Source organism: Leptonychotes weddellii, chromosome 2 (assembly GCF_054177405.1).
Source record: "Leptonychotes weddellii isolate Sample4059 chromosome 2, ASM5417740v2, whole genome shotgun sequence".
NCBI lineage: Eukaryota > Metazoa > Chordata > Mammalia > Carnivora > Phocidae > Leptonychotes > Leptonychotes weddellii.
This window is the reverse complement of record NC_138370.1, coordinates 120,531,514-120,537,654: the sequence shown is the minus strand read 5'-3', so window position 1 is coordinate 120,537,654 and position 6,141 is coordinate 120,531,514. Positions and strand designations below refer to the sequence as shown.

The 6,141-nt window shown below is 37.4% G+C and overlaps 1 pseudogene; it reads right to left on the bottom strand.

The window, feature by feature from the left end:
- Positions 1–828: 828 nt before the first annotated feature.
- On the bottom strand, positions 829–925 carry LOC115944229 (U6 spliceosomal RNA; annotated as a pseudogene).
- Positions 926–6,141: the final 5,216 nt, after the last annotated feature.

The window sequence follows — 6,141 nt, the reverse complement described above, 5'->3', positions numbered from 1 at the left end:
GGCTCAGTTTGTTAAGCATCTGCCTTGGGCTCCGGTCATGATCCCAGGGTCCTGGGATCCAGCCCCACATCGGGGAGCCTGCTTCTCCCTCTCCCTCTACCAGCTACTCCACCTGCTTGTACTCTCTCTCTCTCTGTTAAATAAATAAATAAATAAATAATAAAATAAATAATGTTCTTTGAGAAGAATTCTTACTGGTAGATGTTGATGGAATAATAGAATTGGAAAATCATGATTTTGCAACCTCTAATAAAATAATCGATATTTATTTTGAATCTTATCAGGAAGTGAATTTTTACTCACTTCTCTAAGAAAAGACCTTTTTCTTTAATAATGAAAAAAGGTATAAATAGATTAAAAGAATATTGATTTATAACCTGGAGATTAGAAATGTTTTTTAAGGCAAACTATATTTGTGAGAATATTTGTTTTATAAAGTATTGTTTACTTAAACTTTAAAATATTTTACATATTTATCTGAGAGAGAAATTCGGGGTGGGGGGGAGCAGAGGGAGAGGAACAAGCAGACTCCTCGCTGAGTGCAGAGTCTGACACAGGGCTGGATCTCGAGACCCTGAGATCATGACCTGAGCCGAAATCAAGAGTTGGGTGCTCAACTGACTGAGCCACACAGGCTTTCAAAGTGTTTTTCTTAGCAGTTTGATTTTATTCACCAGATTCATGACAATTTAGCCACTGAGTATGACCTCACTGATCAAGCTCTCAATAGAGTAGTATAAAAGAGAAATGTAGAATCTTTTAGCATGTGGAACATTGCTACAATACTTTCTTCTCACAAAATAATAATAATAACAGTTATTATTATTATTATTATTTTAATGCTTCATGAATTTGCATGTTATTCTTGTGCAGGGGCTAATAGTCTCTGTATTGTTCCAACTTTAGGTACTGCCAAAGCAAGCACAGAAAACATTATTTTAAAAATAAATAGTGGTTCTCATAGATTAAAATAAAATATAGATTAGAAACAATGGATCAGATCAGTGTTTAATGTTTCAGAAGTAACTGGAAGTGATCTGAATGATCTATTGCAAATAAGAGATCAGGTAGGTAATATTTTAATGACTTGAACTCAGCAGCAGAGAGTGGGCATAATTATTTGAATTTGACAGGTGTTTCAGAAATGGAGGTGGAGGCTGGAAAAGAGGAAATGTTAAACAGAAAGTCAAAATAGAATCCCAAGTGAATAGCTGTGGTGAATGCTTAACTAGCTTTTCATAAAAGTCGAGATACAGATTACATGGTGTTGAGCGGTGACTAAGAGATGAGGAAAAGTGTTTTGAAAGCTCCATAACAGGATATAATAGCATGACATTTAAGACATTTAAAAGTCTAAACTGTCTTCCCATTGTCATCGCCCTTTGCTCTCCAATAACCTTCTCTCTGACCCCCAGTGCGCCCTCCCAGGGATCTAGTAAGTCAGTAATAGAAACACATTCGGCAGTTTCCCACCTTGCGTTTTTATTTATACCATTTTTCTCCTGTGTGATATAACCCTTCTCTCACATCTCTGCTTCCTGCTGAAATCACTCTGGTTCTACAAGACTCAACTCAAGTGTTGTGTACTTCACCTCCCAGACAAGATCAATTACTTCTTTTTTTATGTCTCCATAAAATTTAGTTCATAATTTGATTATAACCCTCATAACATAATTATTTCAATTGCAGGTTTCATTCTGTTCCCTTAGAATATAAGTGTTCACAGGCTTAACTTGCTTTGTTACACAAATGAGAGTCTCCTTATGTAAACTGCTATGTGTTATTTAACATTAATTAAGACATATTTACCTACTCTTGTCATTCACTGTGCTAAGCTGCTGGTGATGCAACAGTAGGTCAGACCATTATGGTCCCTGCTAAACCTAACACCTAGTAGATGACACAGAGATTCAAAGAGACTAATTAGACATAGTGTCATAAGCTTGATAATCATGATGATAATGGTGACGATTATGTTAGCTAATAGTTACTGAGTACTTTTATGAGCCGAGCATGATACAAGCACTGTACATGTATCATTGAATCCAACCCTCACAACATCTCAGTGACAGAGGAAGCACAGAGTTCTTTTATAGAGTCAGGAGAACACTTAACCAAGACTTTGGGAGTCAGTGAAAGCTTGCCTAACAGAGGGATTTCTAAGTTGAGACCTGAAAGAATGACTGGAGATTAGGCAGGTAAGAGAGAAAAACAGTGAGGGGGAGAGAGAGAGAGAGAGAGAGAGAGAGAAAGGGTGTGTGTGTTCCAGTGAAGGTTAGAGACAGAAAAAGTATTTCTAATAGGAAGCAAAAACCGGTCTTATATACATATATATATATATTAAGTGGATATTGGGCTTTCTACTTCCAAAGTCAGACTATATCATGGAGCTTAATTCCTTTGGAAACAGACACAAAAAGCTAAAAACTGGACCACATCCACTGTCTTCACTTTTCAGATAGAAGCACTGAATACTAGTTCAAGGAAATGAGTTCCCAATGCCATGCAGAGTCATTGGCAGGAGTCGGGCTCCCAGGCCACTCTCTTTCCAGGACACCCCGCTGGGGCCTCTGTGGATTGTCGCATGGTTTCCTCGTCAGCCAGCCAGCAATAAATGTATGCAGATAAAAACATGTTTTATGATTCCCAACCACCACATTCCAGCTCACGTTCTTCTCTTGATTATTATTTAATAAGAAAACTATAAATTATGGAATATAATAGTACATATCTGTACTTAATCTCTAAACAGATGTGATCTAGAAATGATTCCTCTCAATCTTCCCTTCAACACATCAGTTTCATCCTGAAAACGCATCATGACTTTTTATCTTGTCGGTTATATTTCCATCTTAATCATATCTCTGATGGACAGTCTTAGTTTACTCCTATTTTGAAGTGTTACATCAGTTGTAAGAGCATGGCCTTTGGAGGCTGACAGACTAGCATCCCAATTCTGGGTCTGCCACTTACCAGCTGTGTGACCTTGGGCCAAGCATATAACATGTCTGCATTAGTATCTTGCCTCATGGTGTCCTTGCGGGAATTAAGAGACAGCATGCATATAAAGTACAGTGCATAGTGCTCGATATATGGTTTGTTGTGAAAACTTTTGACTTGTGAGATATATTTTTTACACCAAATCATAAAATCACAGCTAAAATAATAGCTGCTTTAATTATTCCTCTTTACTGATAGGGCCTATAGACTGATAATGTTCTTACCTGCCAAAATGAAATATTCATTTAGCTTCCACCACCAGACTGTAGACTTGTAAGAGCAACAACTAGGAATTTCCTCTACATTCTGGCATCTACTACTATGATCATCACATAGTGAACACTTATATATATACTGGTTAAATTACCTAATTATTTGTTGTCTGAGCCAAAGCTAAAACTCAGGTTTCCTGACATCCAGTTATATATATAAACATATTTTTTTACTACACCAAAAATTAAGACAAAATAAAAATTTCTGATTCTTCATTTTGTAAAGCATGTTCTGGGGGAAATTTGGTCTTAGAAATTTCAGGTTATTCTATGATGTTCCAATATGATGCTTTTTATTCTGCCTGGACCCCACTGGTACAAATTCACATGAATATTAATAGTTGGGAAGGGAGAGAGGACTTCAGCTGAGTAGTTAGGAAGTGAGGCAGTGCTTAGTGTGAATGCCCTGCTGGGTGGTGGATATACTGCATGGCTCGGGCACTGTGTTTATGCATTTTAAATTGCTTTCTTTACAACTCCAGTCCAGAGGAAATATTATCTCTGAGCCAAACTGGATCAGGGTATTCCAACCCACTGAAGTAGAATTGAGAAATCTCAAATAGGCATCATACCCCTTGAACTTGGCTACAGTTACTTATGTAGAAATAAATCCCACAAATGAGCTCCTTCAACATACCATACTTACCCAAACCATAACCTTATAAAGAGAGTATGAACAAATGTTATTTCCAAACCCACTTAAGTCACTTCAGCCGTGGATGGAGTTCCTGGCCCTAATTTTAGTTGCAGCATTAACAGCTGATGGAAATAATGCTGTGGCTTGCAGATGTAAAATACCATAGAAACTTGAACAGTTTCTCTTGATGGGATGACATCAGATTCTCCCAATAACTGAATGCATGCTTTCTGGATTCATCTACTTTTTTTACAAAACAGCCAATTATTGTATGCCAAAAAAGTGAGCAGTGGTTTCCCTCCCTCCTTTTGATCTCCCCTCTTGGGTCAATGATAAAATACACATGGAACACACTATCCCTGTTTGCCAATTATGGTTAGATGTACAAAATTATCCTTTAACTTAACATTTATGAAGCAGTTGGCTATAAGAACAGCAGTGACGTGGGGCGCCTTGGTGGCTCAGTCAGTTGAGTGGCCGACTCTTGATTTCGGCTCAGGTTACCATCTCAGGGTCCTGGGATGGAGCCCTGCATCTGAGTTTGCTCCAGGCTTCTCTCTCTCCCTTTCCCGCTGCCCCTCCCCCAGCTCTCTCTTTCTCTGTCTCCCTAAAATAAATAAATAAATCTTAAAAAAAAAAAGAAGAGTGGTGACGTGATGGTTTTCAGACAGTAAACTGTGCTAACTGCTTGAAAATACACAAAATTTAGGAGCTGACAGATTCCATTCTTAAGTAGAAGAGGTACATTCTGATGTTTTGGCACTGGTTAAATATTCAGTCATCCCCTGTCCTGTCTGTGGGAAATATGCTAATAGCTTATTGTTACTGCTTGTGAACTTCCTGGGCAAGTGAAACCCAGAATTCCATAGCCCTGATGTCAGTGGGTCTCACTGCATTTGATGGATGTAAATAACCTTGGCTTTAATATTTTGATTGATCTGGAAGGTATTAACAAGGGATTTTTGTCACAAGAGAATCCTACAGAAGCAAATCCTACTCCAAGAGTTGGTTTAGTTTATTTACTCTTACTAATGCCTGATGTCTTTGATCTAGAAATGTCTCCTGAGTTTCCATATTCCATGTTAACAGTACATATTTTAGGTTGGTCATCATCCAACAAATTAAAGTGAGCCTTTAAAAATAGTGTGTCTCCATATATCTCATTTTTCAGCAAACAAAACCAAGAACTAAGTAAAAATAACAAACCTCTTCTTCTGGAAAAATTTATAAGTCCTTAATACTAGGAAAACTTATATTTTTAGGTAAAGGACAGCCAAAGGTCTGGTTTGGCATAGGGAATAAAATTGCAAGTTAAGAAATGGAAACAGAAATTTTTTTTTCCAGCTATAAAAGAAAGAAAGAAAAAATATAATCTGTGGCATGTGGTAAGGTCTCCCTGTTGAGAGGATCATGAAGCTTACGAGGTTCGTGACTCAAAGTGGAAAACTCACTGAGGGACAAGAAATCATTTAGTTTTACTGGATGAACCTTCTGTATATGTTTAAATGCATGCAGTGTGAAAGTATTTTAAAACATTTATATTAAACTTGGAATGTTTGACACAATTGAAATTTGAAAGTCTTACATGGGTTCCCAGTAACAGTGAGGATTTTCCTCTCCTGTTCTGATTAGTGCCCATATTTCAATTTTGTTTTTCTTTCTGGAAGGATGGGCTACCAGAGGGAGGGAGGGTAAAAAATTAATTTGAGATTGTGCACAAAATTTCCCTAAGTAAATACAAGGTGTGGCCTTTGTTGTTGTATCTGTCAGATGGTGAACTTCTTGGCCACATAATAATCATGTTCATACTCTGATTTTATGACAATTTACGGTACCATTGTGTGCCAGGTACTTGCCCTTTATAGATATAGATACTCTTTCTCAATCAGACAACTGAGGTGAATAAATATATACAAGTTGCTATAATGCTGGAAATCTACTCTGGCAGCCCATCTCATGTTTGGACTGCTTTTAGGTTGGTCTTCATTTGGGGATAATATACTGAGCCAGGACACAGGCATAAACATTAACCCTGGCACTGCAACCTTGTTGGCTTGTACCATGCTAGAATTTATGAGGTCTCTTCATAGAATTAAGACTCCGGTAGTGATTTAAACCAAACTAATCACACTGGCCATATTGGTTCAGTTCAACTCTGGGATGTCTTAATTTGTTCAGAGGTGCATTAACCAGCAATTAAAATAAATACAAGAATATTTATTGTTCTTTCAC